The following is a 14,756-nucleotide window of genomic DNA, read 5'->3' on the forward strand; positions in this document are numbered from 1 at the left end:
TTGAAGTTTCTTTTCTAAATCTGTCAAAGAAGCTATAAATGATTTTTTAGTAACAAAATTTTCTAATTTAAAAATTATGTTACAAATCTATTCCTAGGTTGTCTTGGTCACTCATACATGTACTTATCCCCACAAAGCCCTGAACTGACAGCTCTATGAAAAACCTGCTATGAGACAAATCAAGTCTTCTGATTTGTTCATATTGCTCTTGAAAATCTTTTTAATTTGTAAAATACTTGCTATTGAGTACAAACTATTACTCTTCTTCCGTTCTGCATCTCCCATCTCCTCCCACATGGCTTACGGTTATTAACTAAAAACCTCCAAAATGTTAAATCAGACACATTTTAAAAATCAATCATTGTCTATTGTAAAAAAATTAAAAAACCCCATGGTACAATAGAAAAAGGCACTTCAAGGAATAATTGCTTGAGGGAAATCTTAAATAATAATTTTTGAAATCATACCTGAAACTCCTTGTTTGCTGCAATTCTTAATAAGAATGTCTTTGTTTTTCCAAAATGGTTTTCATCCTCCTCTAAATGAGATTTTGCAGGTAATGTTCACTTAACTTTAATATTTACTTTTACTGGTTCCCAGTGTGATGTAACATCGTCTCTTTGTACAGCATGCCTGTGAAAGTCCTTAAAATCTTTGCATATCAAACACATACCTTGGTAGAGGTGCTTGCTTTTTCAATACATTAATTTTTTTCTCTCTCATTTTACTATGCATTCAAACAAGTGACATACAGAGAAGCTTAGAGAACTTGAATTTGCCCGTGTGCCTTAGCAGTTGGTCAAACTCACAATTAGGATGCCTGCTGGCCAAAGCTGCACTTAACCGCAATTTCAAATAGCAACTGTTAATCATTAATTCCAGGCTAACTCGAGTCTCACCATTTAAAAAGAAAACAAGGGAAGTCTGATGGACTTGCTGATGCTCAGAATAGCAGAGAAATGAAACTCAGCTGTTCGGGGGTTACAGAGTGGGTAGAAAGTAAGGGGCCGATTGTAGATGCCCTGCTCTTCTGCAGTCACAGTTTCCATTTATATAGTGTTACCTCCTCAGAGGCCTAGGAAGGTAGGATTCATTCTAATGAGCCCAGCTCTCTTTTATCCCACTTGCAAACACTGAATGCCTTTAGACTTTAAAATTCTTTTGAAAAATGGAAAAATATGTGACTTTCATAGCTTTCTTTTTTTAAATTTTTGGGTGCGTTGGTTCTTCACACGGGCTTCTCTAGTTGCGGTGGGCGGGGGCTACTCTTTGTTGCGGTGCGTGTGCTTCTCATTGCGGTGGCTTCTCTTGTTGCAGACCATGACCTCTAGGCGTGTGGGCTTCAGTAGTTGTAGCACATGGACTCAGTAGTTGCCGCATGCGGGCCCTAGAGTGCGTGGGCTTCAGTAGTTGCGGCCTGTGGGCTCAGTAGTTGTGGCATACGGGCTTAGTTGCTCCACAGCATGTGGGATATTCCCGGACCAGGGATCAAACCCATGTCTCCTGCATTGGCAGGCAGATTCTTTTGGGTTTTTTTGCTGTACGCGGGCCTCTCACTGCTGTGGCCTCTTCAGTTGTGGAGCACAGGCTCTGGACGCGCAGGCTCAGCGGCCATGGATCACGGGCCCAGCTGCTCCGTGGCATGTGGGATCTTCCCGGACCGGGGCACGAACCCGTGTCCCCTACATCAGCAGGTGGACTCTCAACCACTGCGCCACCAGGGAAGCCCTGGCAGGCAGATTCTTAAACACTGTGCCACCAGGGAAGTCCACATAACTTTCTTTAGATCTCAGTGCACTAAGACACCAATGGAGAGCTAAGAAGTGACTGTCTAGCTGTTGAGTGACAAGCAATCCCAGAACAGCAGGTCAGTTCCCTTTGTCCATAAGGGCACCTCCTAGTGGTAGGACTTGTTGCAGTTCATAGAGAGGAAAGCTTATGAAATACTTTGTGGGGTTTCACTTAATTATGTTTCTGTTCAGAGCCTTCCCATGGACCTTGAAGAAGGGCTAGAAGCTCTATGGAAATCAGGATGGTGCATGTCCTCTGTTACCCAGATCTTTCATTAGTTTATTGGTCATGTAACTTAAGCAGAAACCAGACTCTTGCACTTACACTAGCTACCCGTGCTTCCCTGGCCAAGCTGCTTTCTCTCTCCAAACTTCAGGTCCTCGCTTAGAACATTAAACACTAACTAGCTCTAAGGATCTCTATGTGGTCCCCTGAAAACCTAAAAGAAATAAAAAATTTAAAACCTTTTAAAATACGTTTGATTTAAATAAATTTTAGAGAAAGATGTTACGGTTCAGAGAAGACTTCATATTTTCCAGAGAAAAGCAAAACAAGATCTTAGGTTTATAAATGGAGTCATGATTTTTAAAAAATATTCTGAAGACAAAGAGAAGAATAAAACGACAAGTCAGTCCCCATTTCAGAGCTTGCTGAAGTTATAGGTAACAGAGGAAATATTGTGTTTTGTTCAGGGACAGTATTGCTGATATGAGTGTGATCTTCCAAATCTAGAAAGTGTTGCCAGTTTACTTGGCTTATTTCAATATTTGGAGACAGAGAGAGACAATCTCATTTTATGTCTATCATAACAATGTTGCCGTTATCTGAACAGTGTCTGAAGGTGTGGAATAGCCAGTGCCTGGTGGCCAAATGCCTATGTAGAAAGATGACCCCAGATCGGGAACACTGGCAGGTCCTGTCAAAGCTCTTACAGGAAGGGATGTATGGGGGAAATAGAACTTACTGAAGGAGACAGTAAGGAAAAGGTAAATTTGAAGCTTAGCCCCAAGGTAGGAGGCCAACGTAAAAAGGTGCACTATACTATTCTTCTAGGTTCAGATAACCCACCTCTTCCTTGCAAAAGTGCATGTTACACAGGTTTCTTCGATTCCACCCGGCAGAACAAAATCCAAGCTTACCGGCTTTTCACCCCAAGTGAGGCAGGCAGTAGTAGGTATGAACAACCACGCAGGTGAGGTCGAGAGAAGAATTTAGTATCTCTGAGATAGACTGAGACCCAGAGGAGATGGTGAGATTAGAATGATCCCAGGCACTGTGCTAGAATCTGGAGTCACATATCTTCCAGTCTGTTTCACTATCAGAAGAAAACACTTTTTAATCACACTCTTTTGCCATTTTATTTCACAACAAACAGTCGTGGAGATCCTCAGTTGTTTTCTCTCCCATTACAGCATTATTACTGAAAGTTGAAAGCGTTATGCTTCGACCCTTTTTACCCTATGACAAGGACAGGAGGTAGACACCACTCCCCACGTTTTTGCAGATGAGGACCCCAAGGCTCAGTGCTTGAATTGAACGCAGGTTGTAAAACGAATGCTCTAAGCTGGCTACTTCATCAAAGACTGACCATCGCCATCCTGTGTTTACTCTAAAATCCAGTCCATGTTCTCAGCAACTTTGGTGTAGACTCCTGGTTGTTCCCTGCGGTCACAGCCTTTGCCCCATCTGGTGATGCCCACCAAATGCCATATTCCATTGTGTTTACAAACCAAGGGACCACCTGAATCACCCTGTGTCACAGTGAGTAGAAAAAATAAAATGATAGGTTATGACAGATGTGCCTTTAAAATTCTGTAGTCACACCACACAAAAAATTTCTCAGTTCTTCAGATACTCCTGTGCCTCAGCTGTTGAATGGGGTGAAAGTGACTTAAGTCAGTAGCGTATGGCTGCAATTTCTGTTCATTCCAACAAAGAAATTTTGACATCCTCACCCAAGGTGAGAGAAATCTAATGCTCTTATATTTTAGCACAATTGTTGTATTACAATTGTCTTCCCTTAGATATGGCATGCTCCTGCAAAGATTGTGAGATGTATAATATATACAAATTATATGTGTATATTCAATTTGTTAAAGACTTCTTGTGAAGTTTTCAGATTGTTTGGTTCTGAATTATTTGGAAAACTATAGTGAAGTACTCTTGGAAAAAATATATTTTGAAATGATTTTTCTCAAGTGGCCTATTACGTGTTTTCATAATCCAATGCCTTACCTTCCAAGCATCTTTCTCTCCTTCTTTATAGCCAGCACAGATCATCTGTTTGGTTATTTTATAATCTCTAACTTTTCTGGCATTCTTCATTTGATACCAAAGGAACATTTGTCTTTTGTAGGGTATTTTGGATTTTCCCTATGAGGTAAACAACGTACAACTTCAGAAGGAGGCAATCAAATAAATAGAGGAGTAAGACTACAGTCTTAAAACAAATGAGAATGATGACTTTTACATTAAGGTCATTTCTTTGGATAAAAATAGTAAAGGTGAGAAGGTAGAGTTACACACACAAATGAAGAGAGAGGAGAGAGAGAAGGAGAGAGAGAGAGAGCCCTGTATTGGGCTCTGATGCAGCGTTGGGACCACCCTAGAGCCTTAGGTTGACCAAAGAACTTTCTTTTTCTCTGCTATCCTCTCATCTCCATAAAAATCTCTCAAATTCCCTCTTATTGCCTATGTTCTGAAAGCCTAGACACTCTTATCTTTCAGTTTTTGTTTTACATATTCAAAATAATTTTAAAATTAGTATTTTTATCAACAAAGTGAAAAGACAACCTACAGAATGGGAAAACATATTTGCAAACATTTATCTAATAAGGGGTGAATATCCAAAATACTTAAAGAATTCACACAATTCAAAAGCCAAGAAAAAAAAAGAAAAGAAAGGAAAAGAAACCAAATAATCTAATCGTCAAATGGGCAAAGGACTCGAATAGACATTTTTTCAAAGAAGAGAATGACTGGCCAAAAGGTATATGAAAAGGTGCTCAACCTCAGTAATCATCATGGAAATGCAAATTAAAACCATAATGAGATATTACCTCACACATGTTAGAATGATGATTATCAAAAAGATATGAGAGGGCTTCCCTGGTGGCGCAGTGGTTGAGAGTCCACCTGCCGATGCAGGGGACACGGGTTCATGCCTCGGTCCGGGAGGATCCCACATGCCACAGAGTGGCTGGGCCCGTGAGCCATGGCCGCTGAGCCTGCGCGTCCGGAGACTGTGCTCCACAACGGGAGAGGCCACGACAGTGAGAGGCCTGCATACCGTAGGAAAAAAAAAAAAAAGATATGAGATAACAAATGCCACTATGGAAGACAGTATGAAAAATCCTCAAAAAATTAAAAACAGAACTATCATATGATCCAGAAATTCCACTTCTGGGAATATATTGGAAGGAAATAACACTGTGTCCAAGAGCTATTTGCACCCCCATGTTTACAGCAGCATTATTTACAATAGCCAAGACATGGAAACCTAAGATGTTTCCTCTGACAGATGAAGGGATAAAGATACTGTGATTGATATATATATATATATATATATATATATATATAAAATATTCCATCATATATAGGCATATATATATGTGTGTGTATATATATATATATGATGGAATATTATTCACCCATAAAAAACACTTCTGTATGGTATATTTGAAAGTTGTTAAGAGAGTTGATCCTAAGTTCTCACCATTAGGGGGAAAATTTTTTTTTTTTCTTTTTCTTTCTTTTTTTTTTTTTGGTGTGTGTATCTGTATGAGATGATGGATGCCAACCAGATTTATAGCAGTGATCATTTCACAACACACATAAGTCGAAACACTATGCTGTACACTTTAAACTTATGCATGTATAAGTTTATAATTGTATGTCAGTTATATCTCAATAAAACTGGAAAAAGTATACATATATAATTTTTGAAAAAAAACAAACCTTTGACAATAGAAGAATATTTTGTTCTTTGAGGAAATGTAAGTGAGCATTTTTCACAAAGAACAATTTATTTACAAATAGTTTAATTTCCACCAGTGTCCAGGCTCCCCTTGGACATATTTTGGGAGTGTTCACCATAACATAATATCTTCAGATGGGCAGTTTAGGAAATTAGAACTCAACTAATTAAATCGTTTTTTATATTTTTCAAAAAAAACCCAAAAAACACCAGACTCTTGAAGCTGGAAGAGAACTTATGGGTCATCGATACTTACCTACAACTGCATCCTCTCAAGGATACCCTTGACAAGTTGTTCAACATTTATTTAAGACATTTATAGTGACAGGAGCTGACTACCTCATGACAAGGCTCACTTGTGGATCATTGCAGGTGTTGGAATTTTTTTCTTATTTTTATCATAGTAGTATCTGCCTTATAAAACTACACAGATTAATCTAATCCTTTTCCCAGTGACAGTCCTTCAAAAACAAAAATTTAAAACAGTCATCCTGACTCTTTTTCAGGTTTAAAGAACCTGCTTCTTTAACTATATCTTATTTTCCATGATTCCTAGATATCTCACCATTCGGGTTACTCTCCTGTGAAGTGTTCCACTTGTCTGTTGCTCCACACAAAATGTGGAGCACAGAGCTGAGTAGGAAGTGCAGTCACAGTCTGACCTGTCCAGATGACAGAAGGACAAGGGCTGTCTTGTTCCAAAGACCATGTTCTCTTTTAAAGCTAGTTTGTTTTTCATTTGTTTCGTTTACCGAAAGCACTACAGGATGTTAGTGGGAATGACAGAGTAAGGACCTCCCAAAATCCTCTCCTCCATAAAAGTAACGAGAGCGCTGGCAGAATTGTCAAAATCAACGTTGTTTCAGAACTCTAGGAATTAACCAAAGGTTTATAAAAGTCCAGGGAGAGTTTATTCAAGAAAACCAGCCGAATCTCAATAAGAACAGCAAGTTTTGTGGGGTTTTAACTTGCCCTGTTCCCAGCCCCTCTTCCCAGCTCCACAGAAGCCTTGAAAACACCCTCAACTACGGGGAAATCCAGCAGCCTAACAGCCCCAGGAGGGGGCAGATCGGAGCTGGAGCTGCCCCAAAGCTCGCTCCCCAGATCATTGTCATTATTTGACTGTGTGGAAGTTCTCAGGAAAACCCCACTCCCAAGGATTGAGTTTCTTTCACCTGACTCAGAGCTTCCTCAGTGTTAACAGCGTTTTCCTTGGAAGTATTTGTCACAAAAAACAAGTATGGGCATTACACAACATTGTAGCTGCCTAAGACAGCAATAACAGCTGGGACAAACCACAAGCCAATAAAAATCTTAAAAGGAAAACCAGGGAAAGCCTGAAAATCTCTGACATATTCCTGGGCATCTAGAAGGCCACGAGCATGTATAGAGCTGACTGTGTGCATGACCGAGGCTGTGCACAAGCCTGTGAGAGATCTGAGGAAGCCCTGAGCTGGCTGACATTGACCTTTGTGAGCTCTGTGTCAGCAGAAAGTGGAGACCAGGGCAAAGTTGCAAAATGCCTGCGGAGGCAATGTAGGCATGCCCTAACTCTCACAAAAAGCCCCTTGTTCAAGGCTGGGAAACTCACTGGTTCCAGGCACTGAAGGAAACTTCTGTCCCATCATTAGCTAACTATGAAGAAAACCAAACAGAGACATCCGTGGCCATGTATAACGAAGACTAAACATTTTACACAGTTAGTTCAGGAAAATCACCAAACAGTAACAACAACACAAAATGGTAACAACAAAAATCTCTGAGGAAGGAGGGAATTTGATTTCCAGAGTTGTCACATGCTAGTGTTTAAAAAGTCTGATTTTTTTTTTTTTTACAAAAAATTATGAGACATGTAAAGAAACAAGGAGCTATGGCCCCTGCACAGAATTAAAGGTCAGTATAAACCATTGCTGAGGAAGCACAAACATTGGATTTACTATACCAAGACTTTACATCAGCTATTTTAAATATGTTCAAAGAACGAAAGAAAACCACGTCTAAAGAACTGAAGAGAAGTATGAAAACAATGTCTCGCCAAATAGAGAATATCAATAAATAGAAATTATATTTTAAAAAAAAAACAAATCTGAATATTAAAAAATTAAATAATCAGTTAATTCGAAGCAATGAATCTGGAACACACTGTGGAGGAGGTGTGTCTGGGGAGGATGGGAACAGATTGGGAAAGGTGTGCATAGTTACCAACTTCCCAGTCTTCCCAGGAGCTCCCCATTCAGGGCCTGGCACAGGGTCGGCACTTGATGACTGTGTAGAAGTGACTGTTGGCTATTTGGCTTCAATAACATGTTATCATTGACATGCTGATATGCTAAATAAGGTAGAATGTCATAGCAAAGTTTCTGGATAATTCAGTTAAAATTACCTCTGTGTCTGAGACTACATGGTTTCATTGATTCATTATGCTAGAGTCATTTCACTAGATAACAGACACCACCAAGAAATGACCTTATGGTTTTCTCTACAGTGTCACTGTACTAGTTTCCTATGGCTGCTGTAACAAATTATCCCAAATGTAGTGGCTTAAAACAACACGGATGTATTATCTCACAGTTCTGGAGATCAGCAGTCGAGAAGTCTGAAGTGGGTCTTACTGGGCTTTTTAATCAAGAGGCCGACAGGGCTCCTTACCTTTTCCAGATTCTAGAGGCCACCTGCATTCCTTGGCTTATGGACTCTTCCTCCATCTTCAAAGCCAGAAGTGTAACCTCTTCAAATCTCTTTCTCTCTCTCTCTCTCTCTCTCTCTGACTCTGTCCCTTCTGGTATCTCTTTCTTTTATAAGGACGCTTGTGACTACATCGGGCCCATCCATATAATCCAGAATAATCTCCCATCTCAAAGTCTTTAACGTAATCACATATTTAATAAGCCTCTTTTGCCCTGTAAGGTAACAGATTCCAGGTATTAGGATGTGGATGTCTTTGGGGGGCTCTTTTTCTGCCTACTACAATCACAGAGTGAAGTAGGAGCCATACAATTACCAATTTCCGAGTCTGCACAGGGCTTCAGCGAGAATCCAGATTCCACGTTAGCCAGCACCTTTATACTAGTAGGTGTCCCTCGTGGACTGTACTTTAATAGGCAGTTGTTCCTGAATGTGAAGAGCAGAGGTTACTTTGCTTCCTAAACTTCCAGGTACCTGCAGAAGTCCATTTCCAGTTGAAAATGATCCATGGTCAGTGGAAAATAAACAAAGCAAGACCTTGGTGGTGACTGGGTTAGGGTTCTGTGTTATTCATCAAATAGACATCCCCCCTCTGTAGAGGGAGGGTTAAGGTGAGGATGCAGTGGGAGCCATTCTTCTGCATTATTTGCCGAACCCTCATTCTGCAAGCACAAATGGAAATTTGCAGACCAAATGGAAATTACTCTTTTCAGGAGAAATGGCGCCAAAATTGAGTAAATAAGAAGAGTGGTTAGATCTAAAAGCCCTGTCCGGTTTTCAGCTGGGAAAAAAAAAAAAGGTTATAAAGAATACAATTAAATCCTAAAAACACCGTGAGAGAGAACAGACACTGAATTTTACTCACGGGTGCCCTGCACTGAAGAAGGTTTGCGTGGTGTATGTGAAAAATGGGCAGTGGACGTTGTCGGTGCACCTTGCTTGGCATTCTTCAACATTGCTCACCTTAGCTACATTGAAATTGACTCCTCTCATATCAATTCCTTTATAAATGTTTCGGTGGCAAGCTGTCCAAATAAAACGCATAGAGCAAATTCAATCAGTTTCCCTTCTGGAAGTAAATCATCAATTTGGGCCGGGTAGTGGTTTATTTTTTATTTCATAGTGGAGCATAGTTGATTTACAATGTTGTGTTAGTTTCAGGTGTACAGCAAAGTGAGTCAGTTATACATATATCCATTCTTTTTCAGATTCTTTTCCATATAGGTTATTACAGAATATTGAGTAGAGCTCTCTGTGCTGAACAGTAGGTCCTTGTTGGTTACCTGTTTTATATACAGTTGTGTGTATATGTTAATCCCAAACTCCTAATATATCCCTCCCCTCCATGTTTCCCCTTTGGTAACCATAAGTTTGTTTTCGAAGTCTGGGCTGGGTAGTTCTGAAGGATAATATTCCACTTTTGGCAACTGCCCCATTAATTAGGGGATTTAGAATTTTTATTACATCACTAAACTATCAAACTCTACTTGAAATAAACACATTCCAATATGTTTTGGAGTGCTAGCATGAAAAAGGGGTTAGTTTACTTCCCAGACTGCAAGGTCTGTGCAGCAATACAGGTAATATTTCATGCTGGAATTATCAATGAGCAGTGGAAGAGAAACATTCACCCTTAACTTTGTCTTATAGACAATCCACTCACCACAGGAAACTGTAGCAAACAAGCAAATGAAGTAAGCTGCTTGTCTGAATGAAATCATCCTAAAAGAGAAGGCAACACACACATAACTCTAGTGGTTGTAGATCATATTCAACATGAACCTTAATTTAAACTGTTACAGATTTTCTTGTAAATGTCTGAATAGCAAATCTAAGCACACAATTACCAGTATAGAAAGCAAGGGTTTTCTGTACATTTTGTACCCAAGGACTTGGCACAAGATACAAATTGAGACCTCTAGACTACTGTTGTGTTTATTGTTCATTTGGCACCTATGTTCTTAGTAATTACGGCAATTAAACACTTGTGAAGCCTCTTGATTTGAACAAAAAGAAAATTATTGTAAACCACAGCAATAGTATCGGTCCAGAGTCCCTAAGGAACGATATTCAAAATCTTCAAGCCCGTTTTAAATTTTTAAATCATTCAGTATTCTCTTTGATTTAAAAATATCTTCCACTTAAATATTTCCACATATAAGAACATTAATTCCTTCTACATTCTCTAGATACACAGGGAATTAGAACATCAACTAGTAGTTTCTTCATGCTTAAAGAAGAAAAAAAAACTATTTGGAAGCAATCAGAATAACAGAAATTCTCTACCTGAAAACACAATTGCTTCGTGGTTCTGGAGGTGAGGGTGTCTCTCGCCACTTAAAAATGGCCAGTCTTTGAGCTTTCCCTATGGGGCTCTAGGTAGGCAGTATTTGCTTGGCTCCGATATTGACTTTGGTTTTCTGCCAACAGTTTCAACTTTTCGTCCTGTCAACATATTCTATGAACATCCCATTCCTGTGTTCAGCTATTAAATACATTAACTATTTCATAAGACCACAGAATTCATGTAGGGGCTTCCATTTTTTTAAAGATCCATAATAACATTCCTAGTTATTTGGGGTCATAATAAATCTTAACTAGACTTTTCCAATATAATAACCTGGATACACAACTGAATAAGGGGTGGGAATGGATAGATCATCCTGGAAGGCACGAAGACCCTTTTGGCAAATGGTATCCATGCCTTCCTATATCCTAGTGAAGGAATCCTGTAACACTGAAGTTTTAAGGATGGAAGGGAATTGGTCAATTTTTAGGTCTTCCTGCCATCCAGTTCAGGAAATAAGACATAGCAGGGATTGACAAACCACTGTGCACAGACTGTTTTTGTAAATAAAGTTTTATTGGACCACAGTCATGCTCATTCATTCCTGTATTATCCATGGTTGCTTTCACCCTACAGGGTTAAGTAATTGTGACAGAAGCAGTACGTACGGCCTGCAAAGCTGAAAAGACTTACTATCTGCCCCTTGTCAGACAAAGTTAGCACTCCTAGCATAGAGTTTAGACTTCTCTGTCAGGACACCTAGACCTGAGAGGAACATACTGGTTTTCCTAGGAGCCTGTTCCTGTTCAGGGAATTCTATTTTATTTTCATTTTTAAGAAAAAGTCTCCCTATATACTGAAGTATACCTCCTTGCCACTTCTATCCATCATTCCTAGATTAACCTACTAGATCCATACAAAATGATTTATTCTCTTTTTTGTGCTTTTAAAAATATTTAAAGACTATAATCCCTTGCCCACTAAATCCCCTTTGTTTTCTAACTAGTCTTCAAAAATGCAATACATCTTTCTGACTAGTAAATTAGATTTTTAGGGAGTTAGTTCTTAAATAAATATTTAATGCATGTTACTGCAATGCAGAACAGTGTTTATTAAAAATGTAGGATAATGTTGCCAATAAAATAGTTTCTGGCTGTAGTGAAGTAGCATATTTCAAATATTCATGCTGTACCGCCATTTAAATTCAGGGTATCAACTGGTACACCAGCAAACGACAAAAGGGAATCCTCTGGCTTGTGCAATGTTAAAGAATTTAAATTGGAGATTTCATCTGCTACTGGCCTCATCAGGAAAAAAAGGTGACTGGGAGAAAAACTACCCTCTCTCCGAATCACAGCAGAAACCCTCAGAGGTTGTTTCCCTAAAAAGTGCAATTACCAATTTTAACCTATTTAAATATACTTCTGTGTTTCTTTTGAATTTTTCTTACAGTGAAACATATGTTCTCATAATACATTAAAACTAAAAATTTCTTTGTAGATTCAGAAGAACCAAATCAGAATGAAGTTGGAAAGAGGCAGTGGTAGGCAGAATTCTGAAATGTCTCCCAAGATTTCCCACTCAGATCCCAGGGACTGAAGAAGCTGGGGTACCGTGTCTGTCCATGATTATACTATGTTACAGGACAAAAGCAATTCTGCAGATGTAATTAAGGTTACTAAACAGTCAACTTTGAGCTAATCAAAATGGGGCTTATCTGGGTGTGCCTAATCTCATCACATGACCCCTTTAAAAACAGAGTTTCCTTCTGCTGTTAGTATAAAAGAAGTCCTAGAGACTCAAAGTTTGAGAGCGACTGGGCAGGAGGGAGGCTCTCCATTGCTTCCTCTAGAACCACATGTTTACAGCGGGTGTGGTTTGGGGAAGCAAAAGGATGAGGAGAACAGAAGGTGGGGATATCCCACGATAACTCCAAAAATAAAGAAGGTGCTGTTCCTAGCAAAAGGGGGTCAAAGTTAAATGTTTCTATCAGCATCTCATTAGATGCTGGAAATAAATGCATTTGATCCAGATACCTTCCAGGGTAAAAACTGACCCTTCTGTGCCCAGTATTTCTTTGTGAGAAAGGTCTGTTGGTTCAAAGCTGACATTCTTTGGTTGTCTATGACAAGGACTAGAACATCAATTCAACAGTCCACCACCTGGAGAGATTTCTAAGCTGTAAATCCCTGCGACCCAATGATGCTTATGGTTTTTGCTGACTCCCAGGTAGCCCTAAGAGATTTTACTTTTTGCTATCAGCTAAGCAAAACGTTCTGGTATTTCTGCTTCTCCTCTAGTTTATTCTTCAGAGTATGGGAAACTCTAAATCAGTCTGTGATAACAGCGTGAGGATCATTTTGTTAGAAAGCCTGAGTGACACTAATGACATCAACTCAAAAGTGCTTTTACTTTAAATACATTATGAATCAGTCATCCACTAACTTATCCTTTAAAATCATTCATATTTCAAACTGACATCAATGCTTAGAATAAAATGTAGCCCCCATGTTCAAAATTTATTTTTCTTGAGATACCTCTTTTGAGTAGAAGTAAGACAGGTAATGGGGATATAAATGGATATTTGATCATCCTTTAATTAAAAAAAATCAGCATCTGCATTTCCATACTACAGAAGATGATATAATTTCTCATTTCCAACTCTGACACGGTTTTGGAGAATTTCCAATTAAAATATGAGTAACAGATTATTCTGGGGCTAAATGAAGATTTTAGTCCAAAAGGTAACATGTAGCAATATTTTACTTTACATTGAATTTCACATTTAATGTAGGGTCACTTCAAACAAACAAACAAACACAAAGGTTTAAACATAAGTGCATAAAATTGATAAATAAGACTGATTTCCACAAATAAAACTCCAATTATCCAAGGTCATCTGGGAACAAGATTTTCTACATATATCCACTTTCTAGATAAGAAGGTTAACCATAGGATGGGACTCTTTTCTACTTGCATCACATATGTTCCTAACTTTTCCGACCAGCTTAGGGGCTGGGTGGTCTACACTGGCGTCTTTTGGATATTAAAGTGGGCTGCAGCCTATGGTGTTTCCCAGGTGGCTTTGCTTTTGTAAGCTTTTTATTTGATATCCATTGAAGAATACATCTTCCATCCTCTTAATTTGTCATTTCTATCAGCTATGGCCTTGGAAAAACTGAAAAAACAATTTTATTAAAATTACTTATTAAATGAAGTTTTAAAAAGTCACTGAGTGAGGGACTAGAGACATTGTCCATGGCATTAAAATTCAGGGAGTGGGCGTCAGTTATCAGCTTGACAGGTATGTTCTGGAGGATTGAATCTACTGAAAGTCCAATACTAAGTGAGACATGACTGGGTTACCTAATATAGATGAATGGCTTCTCTTTTCCTTTAACCATGAAAGAATTCTAGAAGAAATATGCCAAAATCAGAGGCAGAACATCTGTGTTCTAATGACATATCGAGACATGAGTTCCATAAAGCAAGAGCATATTGTAGAAGTGTCATCATAATGGGAGTGGAGAGATTTAAAGACCTCTGTTGCCAACCTTATCACCCACTAGTGGCCTAAATTTGGGAAGAAACGTACATTTCCACTAAATTCATTCCCTTCTAATAAAAGGGAGTGTAGTCATCCCTGGGTATCCGCAAGTGATTGGTTCCAGGACCTCCCGCAGACACCAATCCATGGATGCTTAAGTCCCTTATATAAAACGGTGTAGTATTTGCATATGGATACACACATCCAACTGTATACTTTATTTTTTTTCTTAATTTTGTAAATATGTATTTATATTTAGGTACAGGACAACACTAGAAATAGATATACCGAGATATTACTACTATCTCCATAGGGTGATTTCTATTTTTTCATCTCTAATTTCCAAATAAATCTTACATAATGAACATATTTTCTTTTTATTAGGAGATAATATTTTCTTAAAGAAATAAGAAAACAACGGAGGATTTCACATCAGAATAAACTGAAAATACAGGGTCCTTAGAATCAGA

This window comes from Stenella coeruleoalba, assembly GCF_951394435.1.
Source record: "Stenella coeruleoalba genome assembly, chromosome: 21".
NCBI classification, from domain to species: domain Eukaryota; kingdom Metazoa; phylum Chordata; class Mammalia; order Artiodactyla; family Delphinidae; genus Stenella; species Stenella coeruleoalba.